The sequence below is a fragment of the Stegodyphus dumicola genome, chromosome X1, assembly GCF_044657685.1.
Source record: "Stegodyphus dumicola isolate Sdum_Otavi_A_Nest chromosome X1, ASM4465768v1".
Taxonomy (NCBI): domain Eukaryota; kingdom Metazoa; phylum Arthropoda; class Arachnida; order Araneae; family Eresidae; genus Stegodyphus; species Stegodyphus dumicola.
Window position 1 is genome coordinate 261,128,356 of NC_140780.1, and position 22,883 is coordinate 261,151,238.

A 22,883-nucleotide genomic window follows, 5' to 3' on the forward strand; every position below is an offset into this window, starting at 1 on the left:
TTCTGTTTTTTTTTTTTTTTTTTTTTTTTTTTTTTTTTGCTGAGCGTATATATTTGTCTGTTCAACAAGAAGAGAATAAATGTCTAAACCAAAAAGAAAATCGAAAACCTGTGCACTAGTTTTACCTTCTGTTTTGTCTTTTATAATTTCTATTCTATCTCTTTCTTCATGTTCTTCCTGAGACATAACTAACAGTTCCTTTTTTATCCACTTCAAGATCTAAGTCTTCTGCTTATGAAACTTTTTAGTATGAGTATAACTTCTTTTAGAAGGCTGAAACTTACTTCTTACGTGAATTTCAACTTCCCCAGAAGTATCATTTGGTAAAATATCATTACCATTATTTAAAACATTGCTATTCCTTTCTTCTTCGTCACTAGCCTCTGCAATTTCTGGGGGAACAACAACAATATCAGTTTTATTCTGGTCATTATTAACATTATCATCATCTGTTTCTTCATCAAAAAATCTTTGAAGGGCTTCTTCTAATGTAAGATACCTCGTTCTAGGTATTTTTAAACAACCAGAACATGAAGCAGAATATCGAAAGGAATGAGTGAAACAGGAGATTGACTACCCGTTTCCTGCTGACGTTGCGTCAACCCAACACCTGCTTTCCATTCCTTCCCAACACAAATATAAACATCTGACTGGTGTAATGTTCTGATAAGCGGTGACCTTGATTAAAAATAGATCACTCATAAAGACTGCAATTCGTTCGTTAAATATTTTCAGCAAAAATATCCGGTCGAAAATTTTGCTTAAAGTATGAGATTAATTATTATAAACAAAATGATTGTTGCAGGCAAATATTTTTTACAGAAATAATCTGCATAATATTCCCTACACAAAATCATCTGCTGGTATAAAATATCTTTGGTAGTTATATTTATATACGCATTTATTTTGACCGTTGCGTTAACGCAACACCAGCGGCTAATGGGTTAAGCTTGATAGCTAGAGGGAAAGTGGAACCGGATACGGAGGGTTACTCAGAACTGTAAAAGAACAAAAGCTTTACGACTTGAAAGTGTCACCTAATCTTCGAAGTATTTTCCCGCCTCTTGTTTGCTGAGGAAGGATGACTTTTTCTGATCTTACTTCTAAATTGGAAATCGCACTTTCCGTTCATTCTTTGTTAGTCACGAAATTTTTGGGAAGCTGGAAAGCAATATTTTAAAAATTAATTAGCACTGCTTTTAAGTATAGGTAGTGGTGAAGCGTGAGGGTGCCCGGGCGCCCAGGGCCCCCCCCCCCCGGCTACGCGCCTGCATTACATACGTTTTAACAAAGTGGAAATGCGTAAAACAGCTACAATATCGTCTCTCAGTCACTTAAAACAATCCGACTAAACAAATTTCAGACAACTTGGACAAAATACAAATACATTTTATTTAAGATTACACAACATGTGTTTCACTTTTACAAAAAGCAAAATATAATTCACAAACTGCACTTTTTTATCAGTAATTTCTGAGCAATTAAAGAACAAACAAGTCTAAAATTCAATCAAAATATCTCATCTTCGAAACAACTATACTCCTATATAGTAAGAAATAATACATTTTCCATATAAACAGCTATATTATAGCTAACGTCTCATATAAATACTGGAATTAAGAATGGTTCGCATGTACTACATATTTTAAAAGTTGGTCCTTTGAAAACTGGACAATACATCCATTGATTGTAGCGAAGATGAAGTCTATGAAAATAAGAAAATTAATTAACATGAATATTTTTCCTGGCTACCGTCTCATCTTCGATAATCCAGAAAATGCATCTTGTAACTCTAATGTCAGCAGCGAAAACATCAAATTTTACATCAAATCAAAACATGAAATTTACATACTGACATAAGTAAAATAAGGAACTGCAAGTAATAATTTTCAGGAATAGAAAATAAGCAATTAGCCAAAATAGTATAATAAAAAAAGTAAGATACAATAATATAATAAAACAAGTACAGAAATTAAAGACAGAGAAAGACTCATTACTTTCGGAAGGGATACAACTTTTTTATATAAAATATGAATGCAAGAGATTTGGTTGGAGTTCATTAACATTTTTTATATAAAATTTATAATATAAAAATTAATGTAGGATAACCACATTTATTATAACCTGTGATACTGCTTCATAAGATAATAATCTAATTTTATTATGAAATTTATTACCCCAACTACATCATTTAGTTCCAAATTAATGTAATTAAACTAAAATGCATGTAAAGTTTTTACACTGATCCTCAAAACTAAACAAAAAATTCCAGTTTAATAAGAATACATACTTTATAGCACATTTTAAAGATTAATCAATTAATTTACTTCGTATATTTTCAAGCTTGGTACTGTACATTTAAAATTTAAATTAAAAGCATGACTGGTATGTGCCAAAGACGTTACTGAAATGCAGAACATATGCTTCTACGGTAAAGATGCTGCTAAGTACTTGGAAATGCAAGACCTGAATGTAAATCCAGTTTTTAAGCGATAATAAACTTCAGATGGGCTTTCACTGACAATTATAAATTTATATTTATTAAATGACTGTCATTCATTTAAATAAACAATAATAAAGGAGGTATGCATCTTTATTCTTGTCACTTTTTAGATGGATCACCTAAACTTCATGCAAATATTTTTGGCATGCGATATTTTAAACATTACGTGATTAAAAAAACACAATGATTTCTATTAAAGCCATTTTAAAATTTTTTCACGGTTTAAGCTTAATTTTTCTTGTAACCTCAAAATAAGGTGAAGAAAATCATTATTCCAGAATTTTACACCAAATATTTCTCATACACCTATCTTTTTCTCTTTCATAATTTTAAAATACAGTAATTTTCAGTAAAGCTTAAGTAATGAATGTAATAAGTTACATTTCATTCTTGAAATTTTGGTACAACTGAATATTAAATGTTAATTACTGGTAAAGAACAGTAGTTATGTAACACATGTTGAAATTTTGCATTCTGCTGCAGTGTAAGGTGTTTCTTGGAAGCATTTTATCGCGACTGCAGACACTTCCTTTAAATAACATCCAAGTGTCTGCGATTAGGCAATATAATTTATTTATTTTTAGAGGATGGCAATAAGCCTTTGTGGTAACATTTAATAAACACAACAGATGCTGCAGGTTGCCTTAATATGCAAAATATTTTAGATTGGCAAACACGTGTCCTGGGGCTCTTTTCAACTGATTCCTCAATTAAAAATGTAAATGTGTTGTGAAATAAAAAATTAACAAAATGCAAGAAAAACAAACATTACGGGAAAAAGAGAAAAATAAGAGGGAAACAAGGCTGCCTTCTCAAACTTTTGCACGAGTATGCCCAGACGAGGCATGCATAACTGAGAATTGGACGCAACATGGTTTTGTAAATGAGCAACTTATTATCAATAGATAGAACACTGTTTCGAGCAATTAAGGGGAAGAGTGAAGCTTTACTAGCTCGAAACTTCCTGAAAATATGTGTAACGTGTGGGTTCCATGTAAGAGATTTACTGAGGATCACCCCAAGATAAGGGACCTGCTTGACCCAGGGAATATCCACACCATACATTTGCAGGTGAGCCGGGAAATTCTTCTTAGTAGTAAACAGTATGGCATGTGTCTTGTCGACATTCATTTTGACTTTCCATTTGGTCAGCCAAGTCTCTAGCGAGTGGATGTGGTGTTGTAGTTGGTGAAATTCTTCTTAGTAGTAAACAGTATGGCATGTGTCTTGTCGACATTCATTTTGACTTTCCATTTGGTCAGCCAAGTCTCTAGCGAGTGGATGTGGTGTTGTAGCTGTTGTATTGCTGAACTAACAAATGCACTTTGCGTAAGAATCGCTGTGTTGTCTGCATACATGGCTAGTGTTGTGTTGTGTGTAGTGGGGATGTCGTTCACGTAAATATTGAATAGGGTAGGGCCCAGAAAGGATCCCTGTGGAACACCAGCCCGTATAGGCCGGTTTGTGGATAATGAACCAGAAACATGAACAACAAAGTGTCTACCGATTAGGTAGGATTTAATTATGTTTGTGATGTAGCCTGGGAGTCCCAGGTTGTATAATTTGTATATGAGGGCATCCAGCTATACTCTATCGAAGGCCTTGGCGACATCTAAAAAAAGCCCACCAGTGGCACGATGTTGTTGCATCCCACTGCTTATTAACTCAACAACTCTGTAGAGTTGATGCGTTGTCGAGTGCTTACACCTGAACCCAAACTGATAGGGTTATGAGGATCTTCTGCTCATCCAGAAAGATGTTTAGTCTATGGAGAATAACTGCTTCCACGATTTTGCTAATTGAGCTTAGCAAACTGATTGGTCGGTAACTCTCAGGAGCAGTCGCAGGCTTGTTTGGCTTTAGCAGAGGGACAATCTTGGCAGTTTCCCAACAGGTTGGGAAGTATTGCCATCGTAGTATGATATTCATTAACTTGGTGAAGTAGAGTATTATCTTGACAGGGAAGTGCTTGATCATCTCATTTGTGACCCTGTCTACTCCAGGGCTCTTCCTTTTTGCAATTCGCATGATATAGAGACAGACCTCCGATGGCATGGCTGAGATAATGTTGTCTGTGCATGGCTGTGTTGTAAAATTGGAATGGAAGTCAGCAATAAGCTGTTCAGTGTCTGAGTCTGAAATGTTGTTAATGCAGAACTGAGATTCCAGATGCTGATTAAAAGGGAAGTGGTTTATTAAACCACGAACGGATAAAATAAACTTGAAACATTTCTCAATCAGTGAAGCCCATTATAATAAACCTGATGAAATATGGTTTTCACAAATAAGCCAGATGTAACACATTTCTCACAAAGGAATTTTTATGAATACATCAAATGAAACACATTTGAGTCGAAATTGTTTTTTAATTCCCGGTTTTAAAAACTGGATTTAAACAATTTAATTTCTGAATTAGGTTATTTGTTACTCAGTTATTTTTAATAAAAAAAGGAGTTATTACAAAAATAATCAGATGAATCTTAAAATACTACGATTTTTCATCTTTACATGATATAGCAATATTTATCACAATAGGAAGATAATATTTTGCTAATCAACAATTACACACAGCCATTAAAAGTCTTTCATCGTTTAGATAAAATTTACCCCCAAAATTTTTTAAGCATAATCCCCTCCATACACACTTAATAAGAAGGGGGCTACTTTTCAGAAAAACATTTCAAAATCAAATACTTAGATGAAAACAGAGCTTTAAATTGAATAGTCGACTATAAGATACTATTGCTTATCAATATAATTTTAAAAATTTCTATTATTTCATAACAGCTGTGTGATAAAGTAAGTTAACATGCAGTAAACACTTTAATAGCAATATATAATGACATAAAAAAGCTTTATTCTAAACAATTCTATCATTGAAAATCTGATTATTAATACTTTTCCTAATGCTTTGCACTATCTACCTTTCAATTTTTGTACATAAGATAGACAATTATATTTGAGTTGAAATAACAAGCCTAAACATTTATACTACTAAAATTAGTTTCATACATCATAATTAAAACCTGATTACAAGAAATTTACAGAAATTAATATTTTGGGGTTTTAGTATATTTCCAACCACATTAAAATCTCTCTTCAATACATATTTTATCCAACTTTTCTTTCTGAAAAATTCTTTCCAAAGAAGGGAACAACATATGATTTCATAAATGCAAATAACAGAATGAGACTAACCATTTTTCCCAATGAAGTAAAAAATAAGTAGCCATAGAAAAATATCTTTTCTATTACTTGCCATTTCTTTCACAATATAAATTATCAGTAAACACTTACAACTAATAATATTTAAACATTTAAATTGTAAAAAATAAGAATGCTTTAAAAGCAGACATGTAAAAATACATGTGAATGCATACTCATTTATATTTATAAATATATAAGTATATATATGTGTGTATATATAGACATATTTGCCTGAGAAATTAATTCTACACTTACCCTTGAGAGTTTACCTGAGTTGTCAACTAAATCTTCAAGAAATATTTCACAGCAATATAAATAACAGAAAACGAAACATGTAATAAAAGTCAAATTTATTGTTAATTTTCATTCTCAATTTAAAAATAAAATTAAAAGGAGAATAATTTTGCACTTAAATAATATATTACCTAAATATTTGAAAGTGCAAAAAGAACCTTCTTCAAAATTACCTAAAAAAATACACAACAGATTTGCCTGGATCAAGATTTATGAAAAAATATATTTCCATTATGAGTTGGTAAACTGCTGTTTGTTACATACTGCATTATAAGTTACAATGGAGATCATTATAAACTACATCCAGAGATACAAAACTTAAACATTCCTTTTTTATTACAATTATTAAATGCTTACAGATTCATATGGTCTGTGACACCTACTTTAGTTATTAATGAATAAAATATGCATACGGGATTTCACTACAGTGTATGGCGTGTACATACCAAGACTTTGAACATGTAACGCATTTGATCTTCAGAGCATCTCTGTAGGTAAATTCCCATAATGCATGATCAAATGTTATATGAAACAGCTAACAATGAATAATTCCTATGTACCACTACTGCCAAAACTTCTGAATTCACCAGATTTATCACCCACTGATCATCATATGATTCCATGATCGCACGGCGATTAGCTCGCCAGACACCAGCATTAGTTATCCCAAATAAATTTCTGCATCATGTTGACTTTCATAGACTGGCATACAGTAAACATATTTGACGTCTCTATATATCTGGAGCCGCGTAGCAGTGATTATTGCCACCTACGATGTTCACTTCGTCCTTGCAATTCAAGTTATGTCTTCAACACAAGTTATATGTACCTTTTAAATCTCTTCTTTCCTGATGTTACATTTATAATAACCAGCGTTGTATAAAAAGGATGCCAAACTATTCATAAAAGCAATAGAAACTACACATTAAGTCACTGACCTTTAATCTTACAACTAACTTTCCATTGATCATACTATAGAATTAAAGAGGTATTTCCTGTATTAATTCGCAGAAAAGTAATTGAATATCAAAACTTCAGAAATTTTCAAAATTATTAGCACACACTATAAGGCAATTTTTTTTTCCATTTACAAGGAAAGAAACCCTACAAATTCACATGAATAAATGTTTTCATCCTTTCTATCATAAGTATACATTTGAATTTTAAAATGTGCATATGATTTTATTTTTTAGCAAAGAACACTCCATATTTTGCTAATAATAATTAAAAGATATTTCCTTTCGCATACAACTATGATATATGTTACTGAAATACTTTTGATTGATTTATTATTATTTGTGGGATGATCTTCCTTCCCAAAATTCAACCCTTGATACAATTATTTCATTTCAGTATGAACTTTAAAGTTGCACGTTTAATTTTGTTTTATTTCGAACGATCACTGTGTGCTTCATGATTTATTACATGACTCTTATTGTTATTGTATGCTTTATTCTCATAGCAAATACAATAAAACTGCTGATTTAAAACAGAATATAAGTGTAAATAAACTACAATACATTGAATTATGTACTATTGTAAAGTTTCATTGCATTTTCTTTTAGATCAGGGATTGTCATTAAGAAAATATCTGTTCCTGAATAGTCAATAACTAGACAGGAATATTTTTGGCAAAATATAATAAGTTGATATTTCATGCATAAAAAATTTAAACTTTGAACACTTATCATATTTTTTCCTCATATCTCACTAATCCAAAGAGCCTTTTAATTTCTTTTACTGTTTAATACATCAGTTATAAGCATGAATAAAGAACTTACATATGAGTCACCTTACAAAAATCATGTAGGACTTTTTTAAGGCAACTCAGAACACTAACACAATTAGTTTTAATAATATAATTCAATAGTTCACATCTGTGGATATCCTAAATGCCGACACTAGTGATGTATTTTTTATTCATGCATCCAGTAACTGCCACTTCACAAACTTCCTGGTTAATAAAATGAGTCGTTTATTAAGTTCAAATTTCCAAAAGCCAAAACAAATATATATTAATTGATATAAAAGCCTGTGTTTATGAAACTCCTCTTTGAGGTTTCTTTAACATATATTGGAGGGCGGGGGGATCAATTCTTCAGAGACAAAATATTCTATTAAATCCCCTCAAGGTTGTTTGTAGGTCTTCCATTTAAAAAATGATACACAAATATTCTAGTGTTATCATACACTTTCGCACTTTGATTCGAAACGGAATGGTCAATGTAGGATGAAGAAGGAACACTGAAAACATCGATCATGCCTACACGAAGCAAATCCTATAACTTATAAGAGAAAAGTGCAAACATTTAGCTGGAGAGAAATATGAATGTGGAATGCGAAATTTAATTCAACAGAGAACTAAAACTGATAAAGAACTAATTAAAAATTTAAATAACTTTAAAAAATGTAAAAAGGAATTAAAAACCGATAGACACTGAAGCTGCTCTTCCAGAACGGTTTCAATATATGTGACTGAAATCTCTCTATTAGAGCCCTTAATAGGAAAAACTGAAGAATTCGGTAAAATGCTAATAGAATTTTGATTCCAACAGTTGAACAAAACAAGTTCAAGAATCACAAGATGAAAAGAGAGAAACAACATCATCAGTGTTAAAACTGTATTAATAAAGCATGAATATATGTTTATATATTAATTATTTGAACAGTCATTTATTGTTATATGGATACATAACATTAATGTTGACTTCACAATTTTCAATATACAAATTACTCTCTATTAAACTTAGCCACTAACTAAAATATATTTGGAATATGTATAAGGTGGTACTTTTCCGTTTCACCGGCGCAAATCTCGCCAAGCAGACTTTATTGCCGACAACATACAGTATACACATAAAAAATTTTAACAAATGTTAGTTCTAAGAATTTTTAATTTTGAAGGCATAAACATTTTAATATCGTTTAACATTTGTAAAAAGCCAATAAATAAAGAAAATAAATTTGTAAACTAACATTAGTTTAAGAATTTACTATGCTTTCATAGTTCAACATCCTGATTCACCGGTTCGTATCACGTGACCCCAAGTGATCTCATCTCACGTAAACTACTTAATTTCAAGTTAAATCTTAATTTGGAATACGAGTTTAAATGCAATAATTACTTCAAATTCGTACGAATAGTTTATGTAAAACCGCAGTGCTTTATTTCGCTGGTGCATTCTCATTAGAATTGATGAATTTAACACTTGACTTTGCCTTTTCTATATTTTCGCCTTCGGGTGAGCGGTGTGATGACATCTTAATTGACTTAATTACCGCGAGTGGCTATAGGGCATAAAATTTAACTATCTGGTAAAAATTCTATGTAATTATATGCCAGTATTGAAAGAAACAATGGCTAATCTTTGGAATATGGTAACAGGTAGTTTGGCGACATTTTGGTAAGGCGATAAAGGTTACTAGCTAGGACTTTAGCCGTGTAGATGGATAAAGTCAAGAGTGTGCGCAATGCCATTTTTGTGAAATTCTGGAATGTTTTTTTAAGTGAAAATAGGTCGACATGTACATGGATGATACCGTGTATATGCAATTCTTAAAAACGTGGCAAGCAGTGAGCGATTCTGCCCTTTCTCCCAATTTCGCACCTAATCTTCGTCATGATTAAGCACTTTTGTTCCATAAAAGTTCTAGCATAAGCGTAATTCGGCTAGCAGATTGTTGGAAAAAAATGTTGTGTAAAAGGGGGAAAAAAATGCCTTCGTGAACCAAAAAAAACTAGCAAGTTGCTGTAGCAGGGTTGGTCGCCAAACTTTCGCCAAAAAATCTCCAAGTTACCATAATCTGAAGATTAACCGAAACAATCATTCTGATAAGAAATGACTGCGACTTGTTTTGAAAATAAGGTGTAAAAGGCTAACAGCGAGGATATTCCGTTTGGCATCAGTTGTACCATTATTGGAGACTTTATTGCCTGCGCCGGCAAAATGGAAAAGTAGCTATAAGGTATTTCTCCCGCCTTCCTAGCGTGCCTTCGTGACGTCGTGGTTCTGCACGATGGGCCGATATCCAGAGGTCCGTGGTTAGATTCCCGGCGAAGGCGAATGCTAATTTTTCATCTCTCTGCTTTTCCAATTAACCTAATGTGTCTACATATGATCTGATTTTTATCAAGCAGAGGGCACTCTACAACTAAAGCAAGATCAATAACAATAAATACAATATTCCATTATAACATTACCAATTACACTACATTAGTTTTATGATGACAAGTTTGCCTTTTTTTTTATTTTTTATTTTACTTATTTATTTAATTTTTTTTTTTTTTTTTTTTTTTTTTTTTTTTTGGGAGACAGCTAGTTAAAAGTTATACACCTGTAAAATATTTATAAGCACGTCTTACAAAAAATTCTTATTTTCACCACTTTACATCTATAAAAATGCATGCGTCTGTGTTGGGGGATTTTAATATTTTATTCATAGAAAAAGCACTGTTCATAAACATAAAGCTATGCTGGCTGAAAGAAAATGAAGCATTTTGCTAATCACTATTTTAAAAAAAATCACGCAGAAGTTAGAGATATAAAAAACTTAGCTGATCAAAATAACTGCAATAATTTGTTCTAAGTTAGATTTTTTATTCTTCAACTTATCACCATTTTCCATTAATCAACTAACTTTCTAAGCTAGTTTATTAAATTGCCCTATTCAAATTGCTGATTCATATATTTTATATCCAATGTCTTTACTATAAAATATAAAAGAACACTTTCTTACAGCATGAAGTTCTCATAATTATATATCAAGCAGAAAGAGCAGCAGAAATTATTTTCAGCTGCATCCATATACTAAAACACAATTGAAAATATTTTCATATCATTTCAATCATGCAAACCTATATCATAGAGAAATTATGTTGCCTTAGCGAAATGCACTGCACGACAGAAAAAATTTGCAGTGATTATTTATAAAGGCCTATAAATTATTTCTAACATTAACAGCAAAATATAGAAGACTCATTAATAATTCAAATTAAAATCTTCTCATAAAGCACATATAGATTCCAAGAAAATTAATAACATCAATTAAAGATGAAATTTAATATATGATTTTTTAAAATTCAAGCAGCAAAGCTAAAACTCAACATCAATTTTTTTCAAAAGATTGATTAGCAAAAGTTAAAATTTACAGAAAATTACACAGCTTTTTTTTTTTTTTTTTGTTAATGTCAATTTTCATTTTTTAAAAAAGTATTCATAAAAATTTCAAAATCTGCATTATCTGTCAAGAGGTTTTGCTGGTTTAAAAAAGCACTTCTAAAAATAAGAGAGAGAGAATGAAAAGAATTCTAATTGCTTTCATTATCCATAATCCTTTTATTTGGCTATTTGAATTAAAGGTTAACAATATTCTATTATGAGATACACACGGAAATTTTAACACTGAACAACTGCAGCAAAATAATAAAAATTAAAATTTCTGAATAGTTGTAAACAAGCTGCATACAACACATCTTATGCAAATAGATCTAAACTGAAATCTGACCTTATTTATGTAAGTAAAAATGGTCGCTGTCGAAAATATCGTGGTAAGAAATAAAGTATCTACAAAGCATCGCATGACATTAACATTGCAGACATGCTCTTTTCAGGTTTTAATAATTGTAAATGGATATTCTCATAATGATTTGAAAGCGCAAGATGGAAAGAAGGATAATTTTTACTTTCATATTTTTTACTCACTAATAAATTTTTGCTGATAAAGTAAGAAGGAAACTTAAGCATAGAAAATTAATGCGATTTATAGCACTTAATAGAATTTTAAACCGACATAGTCAACTAAAAAAGGTCATTAATAAATCATTTTTTAAAAAGTTTTTACTGGTAATTTTTCATGAAAAGTATAATCTAAAAAAGATTAGAAAAAGGGGGTGGGTTCCAAATGCGCGAATGGAAAATCCACCCCCCGTCCTGCTATGGTCCAACTGCGCGAATCAGAATTTCGTTCTCCCGTTGCCTACAGGGTTACAACTTAACTTTTCGAAGCCAATTGTAGCTAAGAGGAAAATAAAAATAAAGAAATAGAATTACATATCAACAATCAGAAGAACAAGTAAAGAATATCTAACAAGCAGGCTAATTACTTGAAAAACAGCAATAAATGGGAGAGCTAACAAAGAAAATAAAAGGTATCGGTACGCATACATATTAGCATTACAAGCATCTTTCATTAGTTACAATATTAGAGCAAAGAGTATTATAATAATATCATAAATTAAATAATTATAAAGCATACCAATTATATTTTTTTATAAATTGCATCAATAATAGTCAAGCTGTCTGAACTAGACTGGAAAATTTAATATAGTTCACTTGCGTGCAAAAGATTATTCCGAATCAAAGTGTCTTAAAATGTGCTTGAAATATTTTTCGTTAATTAAAGTAATCATGTAAATGTTTGCAGAAATTAAAAGTTAAATTTAAAAAAAGCTTAGCATGAAATCTATTATAACAACATTACTATGCATTTGGGACACTGACGTATAAATTTAAATTATTATGCTAAGAAATTTTTTCTAAAATTTATCTAGAAGAAAAGAATTAAATAAACAAAACTGCAAATTAATATAATGAATCAGGCATCTCAATAAATGAAAGCTTATTTCTTTAACCAAAAACTAAAAATTGGGATGCAAAAGTTTGTGTAATATACTTGGAAATATCTGAACATATAATTAATTAGAAACGTACAATTAAATAAATAACAAGCTAGTTAACAGTAACATTAAGCTTAATTTCATTCAATCTAAAACAAGCAATTGATCAGGAGCTCCGCATAACTGAAATTTTATTGCTATTTTACGTAGATTTGTGCACTAAATAAATATTTGCACTTGTGAGAGAAGTGAATAATATACTGATAGTCAACAGGAATTAATATACAGTGTTTAAAAATAATATAACTACTTGTCAGAAGGTATGCAAAGTTACCACAGCCACAGAAACTGGATGACTATAGACAACTCATAAAGTTAAGCGCTACAGTGTGAAAAGAAAATTCTGGAATAAGCATGTTAAGAAAATTAGTTTGAGAAACAATCCTTAATTTATTGATATCCATATAAACTCTAAGCTTCTGGAAACGGTTACATATAATTTGGCAACCAGGTATCAATCACCGAATCCGAGTTAATTTCTTTCCTTATTTTTTCTTATTAAAGGGATTTTTTGCAATATTTTTAAAGAATAAATTTAAAAATATTTTTGCTTCATGAACTGAAATTTTTATGATACATTTTTATGCAGTAAATAAGTACAAAAAAAGAAAGAGCTTGGGGATTTCTGGAATTAGAAACTCGGGTCGAACTACCAATGTTTAGTGACTTTTCCACTTGATCATAAGACCTTTTGAAATTAGGTTGAACGTATTGCGTAGCAGCTACAAAGTCCTCTTCCGTAAACTTGTCCTTAAACACAATTTCTTGCCAACATGGATCCAAAATCACATTTCCATAATTGAGCGCATCCACCGAAATATTAAGCATGAGGGCATCCGACGAAACCGGAGCAGTATCCATGACTGTAGGTAGCGGGGGGTATTCATTACCCTCCATAATTACACAGTCGAACTTTGCACGAAACACAACACAATAATTCACTTAAAATCGCAGAAATCAGTTCGCGAAAAACACACCGCACAGATGTCGAAAATACTTCCAATAATCACATCTGAAATGACACAGCAGTCGCAGCAAAATAATAATTAATTCGAGATAATCCATGCACATTCAAAATGGCGGCGAAAATGGCACTACAAGAGCTCAGAAAAAACGTGTCATACTATATTCACGTACACCAGTCGACTTCTCCAATCCTCGATCAGGAACCTGAGGCCGGGATATCGCACACGGCGCGATGTGTCCGGCTCATGAAGCAAGGCCCAGTGGGCACGTGATGATAAAGTTTCCTGACAAGTCGGTAAAGTGATTAAGGTGGTAAAAGGGGGTGACCATGCGTCATAAAGGCATAGAAGAGCCTTAACACAAGATAAGCCAAATTCAGGAGCTGTGAGGTACACTGTGGTGTATGTTTGTATTGATGCAGTGAGGTACACTGTGGTGTATGTTTGCGTTGATGCAGTGAGGGAACAAGGACAAATCAGACAAGTGATACAAGAATAATTTAAGGAATACATGTGAAAGTAGCATAAATAAATACTAAGCTATATACAATAAATGACGTAGTATGCAGAATAACATAAAATACAAGTTCACAATATTAAATGCGTAATAAAAGTACTAACATACAAGGCGGTGAGATAACTAAGTAGAAAAATTTAACTCCCGAGTGTGGTGGGCCGCGAGCGGTTTATAAATGGAGTCCTTCTCTAGAACAATATATTAAGGTCTCCCATGTGCCTACAGTCCTGTGCTGTTTTGAAGAATTTTGCATTCATTCTGTGCAAATACTCCTCTACTGTCTCAAGTTTCCAGTCCCTGTGAAGCGTCTGATTCGATACAAAGTAATGCGCTCTGGTCATCATCCTGAGCAGCTTGTTTTGCGTAACTTGCAATTTATTGAGTTCTCTTTTATGAACAGAAGTCCAGGCAGGTAACGCATAGGCAAACATCTTCAAGGTGCGGCATTAGACTCTGTAGTTTAGTGATTGCGAAATTAGGTGATGCAGACTTGACAGCAAGCGCCGTATCGTCCGCATAACAGCCCATAAAACAGTTATGATCCAAGCTTTCTGTAGGCAAATCAGCCACGTAAACCAAATACAAGATGGGCCCTAAATTGGATCTCTGTGGGACGCCGGTCATCACTTTCTTGTAGTCAGAGGAGTCTTTACCCATGTGCACGAAGAAAGTCCGATCCATAAGAAAGGAGTTAATTATCTGAATCAGCTCTCTACTGAAGTTACGTTCTATTTGGTATTAACAATAAGGAGATTTTTGAAAAATTCCTATCATTTAAAATTTTATTTCGTTTCATTTTTCAGTTAACTCATGTTTGCGTGAGAAAATGACTTTAGGATATTTGTTTATAGTGGATAAATTTTTAGTTTAATAAGCTATCTATATTTTAATAAAATTCAGTTAATTTAATACCATTGTGGCTGCATATAAGACGAAATTTTTAATATCTATGCCTTTCTGAAATCCTGATCAGGCAGCTAAATATTAAAGAATACGTTTAAGAGTATTTTTTTAACTCGTAAAGCAATGGGAGATATTTTAATTTTATCTCAAATCATAAGATTAGACTTTTAATGGCTTTTCTTGTAACTTACTTTGATATATCAAATTTATATACGTGGGCACATCTTATACACAAGCCCCTTTGGTCGTTCTGAAAAATTTTTATAAGACAAACCTATTTTATATATGACACAATTATGTTTTGAGACAATACGGTATTTTATTACATATCTTAGCATATTTAAAAGGAGGAACATTTGAAAACTGATTTGAAAAGAGATTTGCTTTTAAATTCCTAGTCATTTCAATTTTGATCATAACTGACGTATAACATAATTTAAAAAATAATTTATTGTATAACAATAATGTAAATTTAACCTTATAAATTCTTAACAGCAGTTTTTCATTTGCTAAATATAAAGTGGTACATAAATAGAAGTTTAATTTGATAAATATGAAAGGTATTTAGAGAGTTTCATGTCTTTCTGTAATGGATAACACTATAAACATCGGTCTTTTGTTAAAAAAATATATTCTCAAAATATGCTTAGGGTTTTAGACGCATAGCTAAATCGCAAATATTTTTGAAACTATATTAAATATTATTTCTACCTTAGGCGGAAATTTCTGCTAAATTTACAATTTTCTCACTTTCCTAATTTTTTAATGTATACAATGAAGTATTTATTACTTTTTAATTAATTTTTATAACTGCATTAACAGATGGTGCATTATTTGCAAAGTTTTGACATGATATCACCTTTTAACGAAATGAAGGAAAGTAAAATTGTTTATTCTTAAGCTACAAATTTTGAACAAGGCTGAAATATCTACGCTAAATTTTATAAGGGTGCCATAAATATTTTTCATTATTCAACAAAAACTATAAATTTTTATAATTACTTAAAAATCATAAAAAGAGTGGATTATAAAGCAGTGTAAGAATGTCAACTTTTGATTAAAATATAGATTCAAAATATTATTTCCTGACGCACTGCAAAATCTGAAAGTAGCATGGGCTATTTTAAATGAACTTTTCAGGATGCCCTTTTAGATATAAACTGATCTGAGAAATAAGCATTAATATAAGGTGATTATGTAATTCAACAAACAATCTCTATATTGCTTCATAAAATAGATGACTTATGATGGGAGTCTTCTTTTATAAAACACTGTGGTTTAATGTTACAAACGAAGTTTCAGCTTAAGTTTGGAAATTAATATAGAGGAAAAGTTAAAAAAAGTCTTTCAAAACTAACAAGTTAGTATATGAATAGCATGAGGAAAGAATATAAAAAACATTTCAGTATCTATTCGGTATTTATTTCAGAATAAGGAAACATTTTTCACTATATGAGTAGCATGAAGAAAGACTTCAATATATGAATTTCAATATTTTCAATATATGAATGTAAAAAACCTATTTCAGTATATATCCATTACTTATTTCCGTATAAAAAAACCCATATGAGTGTGTGAATAGCATAGGGAAAGAATTTTTCAGCATATGAATATATCGATTTCTTTAAAAATTATTAACATTTAAGAACTAATCAACAGAAAAATACAAATAAACAAAAAGTAAACATATTTAGTTAAAATAAAAATGCATTTTTTATTCACGAGAAATGCCTTTGGCAGGAATTTTTATGTTTGTTATGGAACTTGAAGTGCATCAAAAAAACTTTTGAAATCTGCATTGAGATTGAACTTATTGAGATCTGCAGCTTTCAAAGCTGTATTTATTTTATATGTGAAAAGGTTGGCTTGTGTTAAAAAAAAATATATCTACAATGAGAAAAGATATATATTTTCTTTACTTTTCAAACGGGAATATCGAATGCTCTTCAGTTGCCTGCCTCCTATCTAACCTTTTTCCTATTTTAAATGATTTTTAAAATTTTTTGGACGATTAGTCCAGGAATCACACCTTTTTAGAGTAAGATTGGTCAAGAGTACGCAGTTTGTCTAGTAATGTGATAAAAAAAAAAAAAAAAAAAAAAAAAAGAAAAAGAAAGACATGAAAGAAAAATAAGTTATTTACACCAGTATTTTTTAAAAATAATATTGTAATTATTTGGTAAAATTATATCTTCTTCTATAATGTACATCACATTACTTCATTTTGTTTAAGATGTATATTAATGTTAAATAAAAACTTCAAATTACCCTTGAATGCCACTTCCAGATACTTTAACAGCAGGTAAACAAGAAAACAAAAGGGTAACATTTCTAGTCTTCTCTCCTGCAATTAAGCTCAAACTCTATAAATAATTGTTAATAAATGAAATGAATATTGTAGAAAAACTAGAAATCTTGCTCATTAAAACTGCTGAATTTATTTGTTCTTTGATGCTGGACTGGAGAAAGAAAATCAAAAATTAAGATTTTGTATGTGTCATTCAAAGTGCTAATTTCATACATATGCAAGAAATTCATATTATATTTAATTGTAGGGAGTTATGAAACTAGCATTATTTTCGGTATAAAGACCTACATTCATTTAAGTCATAAATGCAAGGACCTTAAGTCAATCAGATTTTTAAGTCTGCTTTCTAAACATTTGTCAATAAAATAAATATAAAGCAAAAATTTTTTTATACAATTCAGAAAGACCTTACACAAAGATGTAACCAGATATCCATTATCTATATTGTTTAAATGATTTTAAGCATCATAATATTATGCATTTTGTAAGACTTATTTGATAACACTGTAGTTAGCTAGGTCATTAGTGAAATAATCATACATGACTCAATACTAAACAAAAGATTCAAGAATTATGAATACAGATGAGAAAATTCATAATTATCTGATTGTTTAATAATTCTACATTTCCTATGAGCTATAATTTTATAGCAATTTTCAACCATTACAGCATTTGACATTCATTTAAAAGAAATTCAAAACAATTTAGAAAAACTGCTATTTTTTACTTTTATATGTATTAGTTTTCAAATTTCAAATTCAAACAAGAGGATTTCCCAAAACTTTTGGTCCAATATAATGGAAAATTAGAGCATAAAATTCAGTTCATATTTTTCGTGCCAAAATCCTAGCGCTAAATATCCATAAAAAATAATTCAGTATGAAAAACATTCCCCTTCTATGATAAAACTGAAATATTCGAAGTTTATTGCAAAAGTAACCTTCAAGGAGAAAAATGATCGTGTCACAGGATCAATGCGAATTTGTAAATATTACTAAAATGCGTTATTGTAATATGTAATATAATAAGGACTACTAAATACGGACAATATAGAAAATGAATAAGGACTATATAAAAAAATTAGTCATGCTGCAATAATAAAATGAAAAAAAAGTATTTTTTTTTAGCAATCCAGCACTCAAAAAAAAGCATGTGACTCGAGGATAAATATATAGTATTAATCACAACCAACATGCTAACTAAGCCTTACATGAATATTAAAGAGAATGCATATCCCATATAAAAATGGTTAACTCCATGAAGTTATAAATTTATATGTAATATTTTGTTCCTTTTGTTTCATGCAGATGCAATAATGAACATTGTAGTAGAGCTTTTATAGCTGGGAAAAGAGATAGAGAAGCCTTTTTTTCCTCTCTGTAAAGTGAAAGATGAAAATGCCTTGAGGTAAAGAAATCAGACAAGCAATTAGTACATTTGTTCTTTACAGGAATACATCTTTACATGGATAAATTGAATTCTACATTTACCTAATAACACACCTCTCATCGATTTACATAATTCACAGTATTTCTTTGTTTATTATTATGAACTGTGAAACTAAAACTACAATTAATTACAGATGAAGAAAAACTATAAAACTTGTAAAATTATTAAAAGAAAAAGATACTTTTGTTTGATTTAAAACACAAACTATGGAAATTAACATGCTTTCTTTCAAGATATCTTTTTCCAATAGTTTAATGCATAGAAGCCTTAAATACTTTCAATTTATTAAAAAAATATTCTTTCTGGTTACTTAAATTAAAAAATAATCATGCAACGAAGCGAACCCGGATCTTAAAATTTAGTTATGATTGATATTCAAAATCATCTAAAGCATTTAAAATGATACATAAAAATGCTACATTTTCTTATTCCAAACAGTTTGTCATTTAAATGCAAAAAAAAAAAAAAAAAAAAAAAAAAAAAAAAAAATAGTCGCTTCAAAGTTGCTAGGCAAATAATTCCAAGGACAAAGAATCGCCACAAAATAGAATCTCAGAAATATTAATTTTAATTTCACTACATATTTCTGGAGGGCATAAACTAAAATATTCTGAAGACTAAGAAACATGGAAGAAAAACATTAAAAATTGTCTTAGGAAGTTGGCCACTGTAAGTTCAATAATTAACTACGAAATTTTCGAATAAAATGTATATGAAAAATTAAATAATACTTTTAAAGTGCTAATAAGAAATGTCTAAATCTAAAAGTAAATGTAAGCAATCCAATTTAAAGCGACCACTCAAAATTCCATATCTTTTTAATCTTGTGTGGATGTGGTGAACTTGCATAATGATTAAAACCTATTGTTCTCAAAAATATTGTTCGTCTTAGGGAGATAGTCACCAAGAAGTTTCACTACAAGTATACATTATTTCTAAAAAAAAAAAAAAAAAAGGCTGCATGAAGATTTTCCTGAAGTATAATGTGTATATGAACCAGTTCCTGAGAATGTACTCCACAAAGGAATCTCACCCCTTAAGCAGATAGCTGTAGTGTACTTTGGCATAATATAATAAATCAGAATCATCGTTTCAATTATGGCACCAATTACTATGAGTTTTGTCCATTAACTCAGGTGCACCTTCGGCATATCACGTGTAATTTTAAAAATAAACGGGTGTATGAGCACCACTGCCCGCAGGCGATAAAAAAAGGTCAAAAGTGGCTAGTCCATGCGATCCAGCATGCCAAGGCCTCTCTCATGCTGCAAAAGTGCTCTGAAATCAGTTGAACGTTGATTGGAAGGAGCCAGTCACGTGGAAGGTCACCCTCCCAAGAACTGACCCTGTCATATGCTGCTTGAAACAGGCTACCTGTTACGAAGGGAAGAAAAATTTTTTGAAAATGAGTTTGTCCTAATAAGTTCTTCACGAGTGAGTAGGATACTTAATCTTGACATTCTGCAAATTTCATAATATACATGGCTGCCTTAAAGCCAGCAGCAAGTTTTTTGGCAGTGCTTTTAGCTTTCCTGATTTTCTCCATGTGCGCTATACTGTTTTCCATAAAATCCTGAATTTTGGGATCCTGCAACCAGGACATCGTCTCTCTAGCTTCCTCCGGGATTTTAGTAACTTCTTGCTTAACTTTCTCACTGAAAGAAGGTCTACTTTCTTTTCTCACCTCATCCTTCACCTCTCCAGTTAGCTGAGGAAAATCCTCTTTCTTACTGATGAATTCCTTTGCTTTACTCTGAGACGATCTTTTCTCTTGTTTCTCAAATTTTTCTCAAACTTGTAACGTTTCTGTGATCCTCTGCATTCATGACATTTACGAAAATCGCTTTGGATTTCATCTGTGTGTCAAGCTCTTCTTCACAAGTATTTCTCAGCCAGTCTACTTTCTCTCATTGGAAAACAATAGATGGGGGCTTTTCATCAGGGATCACGCCTACTACTTCATCAATATTATCTGCATCCAGGGCATCGAATTTGTTTTCACTCGTTATTTCCATTATAATAAATCCAAACACTACTGAAATATTATATAGCTGACTTTTGTCATAACTAGCTAATCGAGTAACTGACCGCCCGCTGTGCGTAAAAATTTTGCTATGCAAAAAAATTGAAAAACTGGAAAAAAAAAAATGACACTTTAAGAATAAACTGAAACAAAACAGAAAATAATTTTCACTATAAGAGTATTAGATTAACAAAAGTGAAGAAAATAGTCTCATAATTAACTTAGCAATTCTTTTATAGATAAGGTCATGCAGTTTCTTACCTTTCTTTTTTTTTTAATCTTTTTTAGATTATACTTTTTATGAAAAATTACCAGTAGAAACTTTATAAAAAAAATTTGCTAGTGACCTTTGTTAATTAACTATGTCGGTTTAAAATTATATTAAGTGCTATAAGTTGCATTAATTTTCTATGCTTAAGTTTCCTTCTTACTTTATCAGCAAACATTTATTAGTCAATAAAAAATATGAAAGTAAAAATTATCCTTCTTTCCATCTTGCGCTCACAAATCATTCAAGGAATATCCATTTACAATGATGCCTGAAAAATGCATGTCTTCGATGTTATCGTCATGCGATGATTTGTAGATACTTTATTTTTTACCACAATATTTTTGACGGCGATGTTTTTAAAGTGCGAAGTTTTTTAACCGCTTCATTTTCGACGACGATATTTTGTACCATGATGTTTTAGAACTGTGATGTTTTCTCCCAAGATGTTTTGTAGCACAATGTTTTGGCTTGCGTTGTTTTCTCCGCGGTGTTTTTGCCGCGATGTTTTCGGCTGTAACCAGTAAAAATATATATAGATGCAGGTGTGTTAAAATATAGCATGCAAGTTGTAAGCATTAATATTCAGGAATTTAAAAAATAAGCAAGCAGAAGAAAATATACTAATTTCATATTATATAAAATATCAGCTTTGTTTAGTATATTTTGAAATCTTAAATATATTCCATATATAATAATATTTATGGGCAGTGTTAAAGAATTCTGTGTTTTAAAAGCAGTGACTAGAACATGGTCACAGTTGGTTCACATATATGATAATGATGAAAACATGAAAGATCAAACATAATAGCACTTGTGAAAAAAATTATAAATAATTTTATACTTTAAAATACGTGCATAGCAAACAAAAAGAATACAGATTTTCTACATATAATATAAAAAGAGGTAAAAGCAATAATGTGACAATTACATATTTATTGCAACAGCAGACCAATTTATCAGAACATCAGCTGTTAAATAAGTTCATATTTACACCTCACTCCACTAAAGTATAGTTAACAGATAACATTTATAAACTGCACTACCTCATTAAAAAAGAAGGAAAAACCTGCATTTAAAATCTATATACAATAGTCAACACATAAATATAAAACTCTGAACTGCAGATGCAAACTGACTGCAAACAAAATACCAAAATGTTACATAATCTCGTATTACACAATTTAAACAATCAGATCCGCATTTCTAAATATAATGAAAACATATGTATGTAAATAAGTTTATTATGCTGTCAGTTGCAAATACTTTATACCATGAAAGTGAAGTTAAAAAATATTGAAAGGCAGAACAGACATAAATTACAGACTTATGTGCATATGTACTTTTTTCATAATTATATACATACAGCCTACAAATATTTATTATCAGATATTTTACTGAGAGATTTAAAATATGCAAAATTTGCATTGTTCGCCTTTGAATGTTTCTTAAGCTCTCTGTTTATCAATTATTTTTTCATAATACCTCTACATTTCTTGCCAAGAAACAAAGCATTGTAGATGTGTTCCTTAAAAATACTCTATTAAGAAACATGGCAAGAAATATACCAATGGTGATAATTTAAAAGCATGCTCGAATGCAAAAAGAAAATAATGTAGCCAAAAATATCTGAACAGAATAATGCTATACTAAATCTTTATCTATTATTTATTTAACTGAGATATAATTAAATGCATGAAGAAATAAAAATGAATCATCTTCAATACACAAAACTGCTTGGCATGAAATAATAAAATAACAGTCAGTTAT

The 22,883-nt window shown here is 30.6% G+C and overlaps 1 protein-coding gene across 2 annotated transcripts in view; it reads right to left on the reverse strand.

Moving 5' to 3' along the window:
• The window catches only part of LOC118184774 (uncharacterized), a 290,183-nt gene continuing 267,300 nt past the window's right edge, over window positions 1-22,883 (reverse strand). For both annotated transcript variants that reach the window (XM_085807619.1, XM_085807620.1), the window contains one exon: window positions 1-22,883. This exon is cut by the window's right edge and continues 5,554 nt beyond it. The gene's annotated coding sequence lies outside the window, so the exon portion shown is untranslated.